The 12,266-nt window shown below is 47.8% G+C and overlaps 1 long non-coding RNA gene across 1 annotated transcript in view; it reads right to left on the bottom strand.

The window, feature by feature from the left end:
* Positions 1–10,182: 10,182 nt before the first annotated feature.
* The window catches only part of LOC109288234, a 2,610-nt gene continuing 526 nt past the window's right edge, over positions 10,183–12,266 (bottom strand). Inside the window, exon 2 of the long non-coding RNA XR_002095099.1 lies at positions 10,183–10,930. This is a non-coding gene — a long non-coding RNA (uncharacterized LOC109288234). The remainder of the gene's footprint in view (positions 10,931–12,266) is intronic.

Raw genomic sequence — 12,266 nt, 5'->3', positions numbered from 1 at the left:
GGATATATTTTTAACTGTTACAATTGTTCCTTTTCTACTAAGTTATTTTCCTTTTTTCTTTTGTTTTTGTCACCAGATTAAGAGTCTGTTTTTGTAGGGCTCCTTAAAAATGCCAGGATCCCTAGGTCCTTAGGGAAAGATTCACAACAAATAAGTAATCAATCGGTTATCATTATTTGGACAGGCACTAGTAGCATCAAACATCAAAATGCATAACCAAGAGGCAGTGTGTTTTTCCATGGCTGTGGGCTGATGGAACAAAAGAATCAATCATCTTTAGGATGTCTAAAATCTGGGCACTTAGATCTCCTTAAAACAGGATGGTTTTTGTTGATGAAACAGATCTGCCAGTCACCAGTAATTTAAACAAGTAAAACCTGTAGTGATACATTCCTTAATCCTGGGTAATTCTCCCTGTAGCTAAATCTATTGTTGTTACTTTCTAGTAACAGGTTCCAAAGCAATGTCTCTGTTCAGCTTTCAAAGTTTTTTTTTGGCTGCAGTCCTTCTTTTCTCATTAAATTAATTAATTGCCATATAAATCAACTAGTTAATTTGGTGGAATTAGAGCATTGGTCTGTGGAGGAGGAAGAGGAGGAACACAGTGTTAGTGTGTACAAACCTTGGCTTATTCACATTGAAATTACCTGCATTCACACAAGATAAATTAACTGGTTAGGTAATGCTTAATCTGTACTCCTGTCTGAGTATGGGTAAAATATCAAAATGCAGACAAATATTTGTGTGGGTGCATCTCTACTTTGCACTGAGATGTCCTACAGCTGCCATCCCCCTCCTGTTTTGTGTTCTACCAGCACCCGTTGACCTGTTGACCCATGTACCCTCTGCTATCCTGCATCATGCTGACCAGATGTCATCTCTTTTTTCAGATGCTGGTGAGCAGCCTGGATTGTGTCATTTGTATTTGCATGTTTCTTGAGTCAGTATCATTGCAGTATAACTTTATACTGCTGTCCCACACTACACTATCCAGCTAGAACCAGGCAGAGGTCCTGATCTTTTCACCCTCTGAGGGGAGGGAAAGGCTCAGAAAGCCTTTGGGAAGAACCACTGGAATAAGGATGCATATGAAGTTCTTGCTAATGGAATGGCCAAAGGGAGTCACACACAGGATGCACAAAAACACAAATCAAGAGCAAAAAGCTGAAACTTGAAGCTGAAGTAAAGAGAAGAAAGTGAAAAACAAAAGCTAGACCTCCAGACGTGTCAGGCATCCATAACAGGGGGAGCTGGCTAGGATTTTGCCCTGACACCCCACCATCCAGCCACACTGTCTTGTAGACAGTGCAGAAAGTAAGGACACCAACAGCCGCAGGAGTCTGATGAAGAGCTCTCACCAGTAAAGACCAGAGGCAGACTGTGAGTATGCCCAACAGCTCTAGTCAAGGGACCTCTGCTTGTAAGTATCTTTCTTGTAACCCCATAACTTTCAGTTTATAAGTGAGTAGTATTACATACTCTGAGGGACAGCTAAGTACTGTTCACGTTAAGATGGAGACAGTCTTTTTGGGTAGATGTCAGGTAGTAGCCTTTCCAAGTTCTTCCCCACCTCTGTCTGTGCTGTCAGAATACTGACCACATCAGGATACTCATTCAAAGATGGTTGGTAACATCTTTGTCCTCAGCCAGGCTGGCAACAAATCTCTGACCCCCATCCTTTCTCAATCCCATTCTCAATATTTCCTATTTCTCCCAGATGGCCATCAGGCCTGTAAAATCACACAACAATGCCTCTTTGCTGCTTCCTGCCTTCAGCACAGGGGAATCAAGTAGTAAGTGGAGACACTGATTTTCTGTTTAAAAAAACCAAAATTCTCTGATTAAAACCCCCCAAATCTGCATTTTTCCTCAATCAAAATGAAATTTCACTATATATAAGTATTAGTTGAACACAATGTTTTATTGATTATATTTACAATTTTAAAGCAATTTGGAAGCCTACCAGTACCTCAATTACAATAATAAAATACATTTTAAATACTTAAGTATTTTGGTGTTTGATTTGTTTTTTTTATCACAGCAAATTAGACCTCTCCCTGCCCCCTTCTCTCACCAGGATGCAGGTCCAGCTGTGGCTGTCCCTGATACACCAGTGCCCTGCCCCTCCCCATGCCATTGCCCTTTACTTCTAATCCGCAGTGCCCTTCACTCTTGACCCGCAGCCCCTATCTGCCCCAACTTGCTCCATCCTGGCAGCAGGTCCCCCTCTGTATCAGGCCATGGATCCAGCTGAGCTGTCCCACCTGTTGCTTTGTGACTCTGAGCAGTGCCAGCCCCTGCTCTTCTGCTCCCTGCATCTGTGCCTAGGCCCCAGAGATCACCATGCCCTTCTTGGGAAGCCCTTGGCTGGGGCTTAGGGATTGAGTTGGGCCTGCCTCTGGCTGAGCAAACCCCTCCCCTTCTAGGCCAGCGTCCACCTGCACAGGCTTCTCAAGGGGGGCAGGGGGGCTCCAGGCTCAGCTCTGGCAGCTGCTTCTACCCAGAGTATCCGCCCATCTCTCTGTCTCTTACACACACACCTGCTGCCACCCCTGGCCCATCACACACACACATAGACCCTGCTGCCACCTCAATCCATCACGTGCCTATCACCCAACCACACTGCCACCTCCTTCCCTCCCACAGCCCATCACCCGCTCTCCTGAGTCATTCCCAGAACCAGAAGACCCCTCCCCACCCCCCAGACTGGGGCTGGGCTGCAGTGCAGCAGCTGCCGGTGTAGCCACAGCTCCTACCAGCATGTCCCATCCCATCTAGTGCCTGGGCCCACAGGGGCTGAGCTTTCCCAGGGTCTGTGAGGCTGACAGAGCCCCAAGCCAGGCAGAGCAGCATGCAGGCTGGCCATGTTGCTCCTCATCTCTCCTCCCCTCCCTGCACTCAGCCATGCAGCATGCCCCCAGCCACCACCTCCCGCATTAGCTCCAGCAGAGCTGCCAGCACCTGCTGCAGCCACAGGCTGGTGGGATGTGGTGCAGCGGAATGGTAAGCAACAGAGCAGTGACCATCAATGAGAAGGATGGGCAAAGCTCGCCCCTAGTGCCCCAGCCCCAGCCACTGGTGCAGCTGGGCAGTGCCCCCAGATACAGCCCCCAACCCTGTTCCAAACGTGCCTGGCCTGGTGGGCAAGGGCACAGCATGCAATCCATCCCTCCCTCCTGGACTGAGTTACCGCCACTGCCACCCCAGCTGGGCAGCACCCCCAGCCCCAGCTTAACCAGGATGAGCCACAGTGGGATGAGGCAGCCCCCACCTACCCCTGCCTCAGCCCACAGTGTCAGGCCAGGTGCTTGAACATCCAGACACTTCTGCCCTGCCAGATCTCCCCACAGGCCACAGTCACCCTGGCAGTGTGACTCTCACCTAACCCACAGGGCCCACTCCTGACCTGCCAGAGGGACCCCCCAGCTGCCCCTAACCATAACCCAGCCCTGAAAAGCCCTACTTACCCCAAATGCCGCATAAAGGAAAGTGAGCCTGAGCGGGCCCTGGCTGACTCAGATTCTGGGGCTCTGCCCCTGCCCCTCTGGAAAGATCTTAGGGTTTTCTGCCCTTTTGCCAGCCTGCAGAGAGCCCGTGTTTTCCCACTTCAAAAGGGGAAATCTGCATTTTTCCATGGGAAATGGACACTCCTGATCACTGGTAATAAGACATTATGATACAAATGAGCTTGGTGCATGTGGCAGGGCACTGGTAGTGTTGCCACTTTAAGGACTGGGCCAGGGAGTGGCAGGTGCCGGATTAGGGCAGCCCAGCTCCCTGAACTGGGGTCAGTTCATGATCAGCCAGTTTGGGGAAATCACAGGGTGAAGGAGAGAGAGAGACAAAGGTGAACATATTTGGGGAACTCCTAGAAGTGTCTACCATTTCCCTTGATCGGCCAGCAACACTCCTACTAATGCAGCCCGGTATGCCATTAGCCTTTTTTGCAAGAAGGGCACACTGTTGGCTCATATTCTGCTTATTGTCCACTGTAACCCCCAGGTCCTTTTCTACAGAGCTGCTGCCCAGCCAGCCAATCCCTAGCCTGTTATCAGTGCATGGGATTGTTCCATCCTAAATGCAGGACTTTGCACTTGTACTTATTGAACCTTATGAGATTTATTTTGGTCCTGTCCTTCAATTTGTTGACATCTCTCTGAATCCTAGTCCTACCCTCCAGCGTATCTACTTCTCCCCACAGCTTGGTATCATCTGCAAACTTGCTGAGGGTGCACTCTATGTCATCTTCCAGGTCATTGATTGAACAAAACTGGCCCCAGGACCAGCCCCCAAGGCACTCCACTTGACACTGGCTGCCAACTAGACATCGAGCCATTGATTACTACCCTCTGAGTCCAATGCTCCAGCCAGTTTTCTGTCCACTCAACAGTCTATTGTTCTTTACCACAGACAAGGCTTGTTCTTTACCACATGTTCTTTACCACAGACAAGGTTTGCTTCATGAGCCCAGAACTGGTGCCACACGAAGTGGAACTGATCCAAGAATAGGTCTTCCCAAGAGCGGGTTGATGTCTTGCTGCAAAAAAAAAAAAAAATGCTGTAAAAGCTGCTTGGTCATCTGGTAACTGAAATGCAAACCTGAAGTCACTCAGTAGCAGTTTATCAAATAGGCCTTCTCAAGCCAGTACCTTTTCCCAAGAGTTTGCATTGCAGTACAAATGCTTTTAGCTATGAATCATGTAATTCAAAGCCCCTAATCTATTTAGCTTTGTATTTAAGAGGATGGAGGTTTGTATTTAAGAAAATGGAGGTAAATATTACAGAATATTTTTACTGCGCTAGATAGCACCGAGGATGGATGAAAGACTACTGTTTAAATATAAAAATAATCATACCATGCTACTTCTTTAAAACATTGTAGCTCCTCAAAGCAACAGTCAGGACCAGTGGGCTCCTATGGTACAAATGGAAGGAATGGGATGTGGGAAGTTGGATCAGGGAAAACGGTAATAAGAAAAACAGTAACATAAGCCAACTATAGGATATAGCAGATGTCCTTACACATAGTTGCTTCTTCCTTTTTCTTGGGTGGAGGATGATCTTTGCTCTTTTGATTTTGTTTCCTCTCTGACCTCAAAATTCCCCGAGGCCAGGTGCTAGCCTTCTGTATGAATGTCAGATATACAGGTCCAGTGAGAGAGGAATATCCAGTTGTAACACAACTATTTGCTTTGTGGTTCAGTAAATAATGCTCACCAAAACAGGAATCATAGAATCACAGCCATGTGGATGAATAAAAGATGTTCTGCATAAAAAAAGGCTGGAAATCAATGGAAACCGCAGTTTGTGATGACATACATGAAGGTTTGGCATTTTAGAAGAGGTCATGATCTAAATCTCCTCTATTGTGTGAGAAATAGCTGTGTGAAATGTTAGTAACGAGGACCCTAAACCACAGGAAATAAACCTTGTTTCAGGATTCATTACAGACATTATAAAATGTACTGAGTTTTAAGTTTCATTAAGGTTTACACACTTTAGTTCTGAGCAAACCTGCCTGACTGCTGAGTCACAGCAAAAGGTGACCTGCACCCCCCATAGGAAACAGGCCCCTCTGACTCCCAAATCAGCATTCAGGCTTTGGTAGCCCCAGGAGGAAGAGGGACCAGTTCAGGTGGCCTCAACCTTAAATAATTTTTCTGACCTTATCCAGGGCCCTGGGCAAAAAAGGTGCCTCACTGGAACACAGTTAATACAGACCAATCAATTCAAAGGGGGTCAGCACACCAGGATTTGGCCAGAGTCACTCAACTGGTTTTACAAGTTCTGTTGAGAAATCTTAAGACAAGGGGTCTGGACACAAAAAGGGGATAGGGGGTGGGAGGTGGGTCTCTCCAGTCCTAGTGGAAACAAAATATACAGCACAAACAAGATACACAGCAAAATAAAACCAGAACACACTTGACCGCACACTGCCCCAAATGTGTGTGGGTGTTACATTAATAGCAAAAGTTTCCAGCTTAGATGGGTTATTTGAATACAGGTACAATTATGTGGATTTGTTGAGGAGGCCAGAAGAAGGAAGGCCAATGGAATGCTCCGTTTGATCTCAGGACATCATACATAGCAGCACATACAATCCCATGCCAGTGACTGATTTACACAGGCTTCTCGCTCTAGTAGATCCTGATCCACCACGCTGTGAAGGCACATGAGCCAAATGAAAGAAAATGTTATTCTCATACCGCTGAAGCTGAATAGGATTTCTACTACTGAAACCGGGGGAATAAGATCAGGTCTAAGAGCACTGCAAAGGCAAACTATATTTTGTGTGACCTAATTAAAAATTACCATTTAATTATCATTAATTTTATTTAACTGCACTTGCCATTAGGAGTGAAGTTAACCTTTGCTGCTACTTAACACAGGATCTCTTACTTAGCCATCTTCTTTTATCTAAGAAACAGAGGGTGCGTCTACATGTCGCCATATGGCAGCATTGCTATGGCACTTCCAAAAGGAAGCACTAAAGCACAGCTCAGTACAGGTGGTTACTGTGCCGTGTGTGCAGTGTACAGGTAGATTTTGCCACTACATTGCCATAGCGGGACACTATACCAGGGGAGTGCGCCGCTACAGTGAAGTAGTTGGCGATCATGTGTAGACCCGCGTGATCATTACATCACCATAGCGCACTGTATGGTGACGTAGTATGTTGCTACATCACCATAGGGTGTTGAGTGGATGCACCCAGAGAGACTTATTCTCCCAATATTAATACTTTTTAATTAAATAATTAAATATTATCTACTTGAAGCCTTTGGCTTCCCATTTCAATTTAACAGAGAGTGAAAGCTGTGAACTCCTTAACTGTGCTGGCCAGTAGTAGAAAGCTCTGGCTTTGTCAGTGATGGGAGCACTGAGGAGAAATGTGGATGTCCAGCCATTGTGATGTCTAAATTAAAAAATAGTGAATTAACTTTGGGTAAAAGACATGTTTTAATGAACACACACGTATGTATACACACACACATACAAATGTATGTATGTATTTATGGCTTATATTCTTTATTTTTATTGGCAAGCTTTTGGGCTTAGCACAACACTATGCATTAAGGACCATCACTTCAAAAGTGGAAAGGATTAGTAAACATGGGTAGATCTAGGATTTTGAAAAGGGTGCTGCAGATGGTATAGTCCAGACTTGTCCAACGTACAGCCCACGGGCTGCCATGCGGCCTTTTAAGCTGTTTTCTGAGGCCCAAGGTGCCGCAACAGGAAACAAAAGTAAACACTATACTTTCGTTTTGGGGGGGGTGATGTGATACCGCTTCCTGTGAGGTCTTTGAATATGGCGCGCCAGCCCACTGGGTGATAAAAAGTTAATGATCTGGCCCCACATTCAAAAAGGTTGGACACCCCTGGTATAGTCCATCATTCCGTAACATGAAATATTTTACTTCAGTTGAAGAGAAATTTGTAGGTTTACTAATAAGCTAGGGCAGGGGTGGGCAATTATTTTGGGCAGAGGGCCACTTACCCGGTTTTGGTAGGCTGTCAAGGGCAGCATGGGTAGCCCTGCCCCTTGACAGGTGCCCCACCCCTAGACAGGTGCCTTTCCCCCTGGTCACCATCTTGGGACCAATGTCCCAATGTCTTGGGACCAATGTCCCAGGGCCAGCACTGGTGGGGCCCAAAGCAGAGCGCAGGCTGGCAGGGGTCCATGGAGTTGGGCTGGGCTGCACCAGCAGGGAAGGGGGAGCTGGCCCGGCTCCATAGAGACCCTGCCAGCTGAGACCCCGTGCTCCTGCCACCCTGCTCTGGGCCCCAGTGGCACTGGCCCCGGGACACTGGTGAAGGCCCTGTGCTCCCAGTGGCTCCCTGCTTGCTCACACTCAGTGCCCCCCAGCCCCACAGTACAGGCGGGGGGCAGCACATAGCCCCGGCCCCCTGCTCGCCAGCAGAGAAGAAGCTGGTGCTGAGCGTGGGGAAAAGTGGCCCCTCGCCTGCCCCATGGCCAGTGCCCTGCATTGCAGGTGCTTGCAGCCCACGCAGGCCTGTCTAGAGCAGGCACAGGCAGCCCCAGGCAGGCTGCGAGCAGCTGCAGCATGGGGCGCTGGCCATGAGGCGGGCGAGGGACCACTTTTCCCCGCGGTCAGCACCTGCTTATAACCCACCTCACTGCCAGCCTGGCAGTGGGGCCAGGTTACAAAGTGGTACTGAGCGTGGGGAGGGTGGAGAAAGCAGCCCCTCCCCACCCCATGCCCAGCGCCCCGCACTGCAGTCGCTTACAGCTTGCCTGGGGCTGCCTGTACCTTCTCTGGACAGCCCTGTGCGGGCTGCGAGCGCCTGCAGTGTGGGGCATCAGCCATAAGGCGGGTGAGGGACTGCTTTTCTCCACGCAGGGTAGGAGCCCAGGGAAAAGCTGAGGGGGGGGAGTTGCCCCTCCCCCACCCCATGCCTGGAGCCCCATGCTGCAGGCGCTTGCAGCCCACATGGGGCTGTCCAGAGCAGGCACAGGCAGCCCCACACGGGCTGCAAGCAGCTGCAGTGCAGGGCACCAGGCGTGGGCAGGGAGAGGGTGCTTCCCCCTCCCCCATACTCCTTCCTTGCCTGGGGTCCCCCCCCACCACTTACCTGAGCTTCCTGCACTGAGGCAGCCATGTGCTCCCAGCACAGAAACCCAGGCTGGGCAGGGCTGGGTGGGCCCTGCGGTTGTTGGAGCTCACCGGGCTTCCACTGGGTCCTACTGCTCATTTTTGACAGGAACCAAGGGCAGAGAAATACTAATTTTCCAAACTCTTTTAGGGGCCCTGCAGGCCAGATAGAATGGCCTTGTGGGCCAGATCTGACCCACGGGCCATATATTGCCCACCCCTGAGCTAGGGACTTAGCTCTATACTGTTTAAGATCAAAGCAAAACCAAATACAACTTTATTGGAATGTGAACTAATTTGCTACATACATCTCTTTCATGCTACAAAATATACATACATCTGTTATTGAGATTCATACAATAAAATCTAAATTTCTTGAGCATCTTGACAGTGCATCCAACATTTCACTGTTAGTCATATCCAAATCTGAATTAATATTCACCTGAGTTAATACTGCCACACCTGAGTTAAGGTTTTAAGTTAGAACTAAAAACAATCTGCAGGGTTGTAAAGTAGAAGTGAAATACTACCAGGAATGGCTAACAGACAAGAGAATTGCAAAAGAAAGGATAGCTTGATTAATGGACCATCAAGACAGTTAAAAAAGAGAGAAAGTCATTAACACCTGTGAAGTAAAGAGAAATTACCAGGAATTAGGTAGATTACAGTGAACCATGAAGTCAATGGCTCCCTCAGCACTGCCTGAATAGAAATGATATTGCCCCTCCCAGGCAGTTGGTTTTAAAGCTTGGATAGAGTAGGAATCAAAGGAGGGTGCAATTGCACCACTGTATTCTTCCCCCCTCTCCCCACCTTGGATCCACCTCCAATGGTAAATATCTGTTGTCTCTGAATTCTGGTAAAACAAACAAATGGAAGACAACCCTTGGCTAATTTTAGTGCGTTTATTAGGTCACTTGAAGTTGACAGCTAATGTAAAATAGGTTCTTTTTGTATCTTCTGCTTAGAAATGTCTCCTTTGTGTCTTTTGAAAGTAATCTAAATCAAAATTTGAGACCTGTACTTTGGCCACATTGTTGCTTCTCAAGTTCTCATTCTTAGGCTATCAATTATATACCAGTAGTGCCTATACCATTAACTCTGTGAATTTTAAGAAAATAGTAAAACATAGAGGTATGTAAATGCAGTACATCATAACTTCCAGTTCCTAAAGCCTTTAGAAAAGTGTACATACAATAAAAAAACCACTAAGGAAGGAAAAAGGGGGCTTGAGGTAGGTAGGTAGATGAGAAAGAGAGGAAGAGATTTAAGTATATATTAATCTGTGCAGGGGATACAGTGTAAAAATATAACAGTAATTATTAAAAATAATAGAAATGTTTAATGTATTGTACATGACTGACTCGTTGTTGATCGAAGGGTGGAAGTGTGTTGTACTCTAATATTTTTAAAGCAAGTATGTTGGTTTAAAAATAAAAGGTAGAATTTCTGGGAAAATTTGAAATAGTTCTTGATATAGAAAAAGAATTATTTGAAAATGCCCTAGGTACAGATTTCCCAGAACTTAAGGTACTATGAAGGTTTGTTTGTTTTTTAAAATTTGATTAAAGTCATCTTAAATGAACCCAGTTTTCTTTCCATGGACAATATGGAGTTAGAGATACTAAGGGCAGAAGACTTTTATGATCAAGGGTTGGATCTGTGAACTGTAGGCTGGATTGGGACCTCAAAGCTATTTTAACCAGCATGGGAAGCCAGGGTGATGGTGGCAATTTGGCAAGGAGGGAATCAAAGGTGACAGTAGTGGCTGGGGGATTTGTCATCAAGGAAAGCGGCAGCAGTGGCCCACCTACTTTAGTCCATGAATGGTAAAATGTTGCCTACCCCTGATCTCAACTGTTCCCCCTGGATGCATGACACAGATCACAGAATTTCCACACAACTTATAAGATGGAAAACATACCCACAGGCAATATACTTTAAGTCTTATTTTATTCCCACCTTTGCTTCCTTCTAAAGTAAGTCAGCAGAAGCCACAGGTCTGATGTGCATTCCATTAAAACCCAGATCAACTCTTGTAAGTTGCAAAAGTCAGTAAAGAGGCAAATCTGGAAGTGACTATGCGGGGAGCAGACTGTGTTTAGTGAGGTGGGGTGGGGGGTAAAGCTGGCTCAGAACCAGGGCTTGAAGATGGCTGTGATAATCAAGGAAACACTATGAAATGTATGAGCTGTGCAGGTGCTCTAAACCTCTAAATTTAGAGTCCCTGTAGAAGTCATCAAGGCCATGAAGACGGAATTCAGGTGATTGTACTAGGTGTCCCTAAGGCTTGGAAATTTTCAGTGGTGTCCCTGTAATGTCATTTGAAGGAGAGATGAAAATGGAAAATCATTATGGACTTGTGTAAATTGATAATTTTTTTAGAGATCATCACTTCGAATCTATTCCAGACTTGGCTGGTGTCATTGTGGAGCCATTGGCACGGCTGTTCGAGGACTCCTGGTGCTCAGGCCAAGTCCCTGAGGATTGGAAAAGGGCCAGTGTGGTCCCTATTTTCAAGAAGGGGAGGAAGGAAGAGCCTGGCAACTACAGTCCAGTCAGCCTCACTTCTATCCTGGGGAAGGTCTTTGAAAAAATTACCAAGGGCCACATTTGTGAGAGCCCTGCAGGGGACGTGATGTTGAGGGGTAACCAGCATGGGTTCGTGCAAAGTCGATCCTGCCTGACTAACCTGGTCTCCTTCTATGACCAGGTAACAAAGAGCTTAGATGGGAAGGAGGAAGTCGATGCCATCTTCTTGGACTTCCAGAAGGCCTTCGACACAGTGTCCCACCCAATTCTGGTGGGCAAGCTGAGGGACTGCGGCATTGACGAATGCACAGTCACATGGGTGGCAAACTGGCTCCAGGGGCGCACCCAGAGGGTGGTGGTGGACGGGTCGATGTCGACCTGGGAGGGTGTGGGCAGCGGAGTCCCCCAGGGCTCGGTCCTTGGGCCGGTGCTGTTCAACATCTTCATTAGCGACCTGGACGAGGGTGTGGAGAGCACCCTGTTCAAGTTCGCTGATGACACCAAGCTGTGGGGTAAAGTGAATACACCGGCAGGCAGGGACCGCATCCAGGCAGACCTGGATAGGTTAGAGAAGTGGGCAGATCTGAACAGGATGCGGTTCAACAAGGACAAGTGCAGGGTGCTGCACCTGGGGAGAGGGAACCAGCATTATGGTTATAGGTTAGGGGCTGACCCTCTCAGCAGCACAGAGGCAGAGAGGGATCTTGGAGTCAGGATTGACTCCAGGATGAATATGAGTCGCCAATGCGACGAAGCAATAGGCAGAGCCAACCGCACCCTGTCATGCATCAACAGGGGCCTCACTAACAGGTCCAGAGAGGTCTTGCTCCCCCTCTATGCGGTGCTGGTCAGGCCACAGCTGGAGTCCTGTGTCCAGTTCTGGGTGCCACACTTCGGGAGGGACATGGAGAACCTGGAGAGGGTCCAGAGGAGGGCCACTCGTATGGTTGGGGGCCTCCGTGGCCAGCCCTATGAGAAGAGGCCAAGGGACCTGAATCTCTTCAGTCTCCGCAAGAAGAGACTGAAGGGGGATCTTGTGGCTGCCTCCAACCTTATTAGGGGCCAGCAGCAGGGACTCGGGGAAAGTCTGTTCACCAGGGCCCCCCTTGGAGTCAC

Source organism: Gavialis gangeticus, unplaced genomic scaffold (assembly GCF_001723915.1).
Source record: "Gavialis gangeticus isolate Ggan-Ray unplaced genomic scaffold, GavGan_comp1, whole genome shotgun sequence".
Classification (NCBI taxonomy): domain Eukaryota; kingdom Metazoa; phylum Chordata; order Crocodylia; family Gavialidae; genus Gavialis; species Gavialis gangeticus.
The sequence above is the reverse complement of the archived record's forward strand: the minus strand, read 5'-3'. Positions and strand labels throughout refer to the sequence as shown.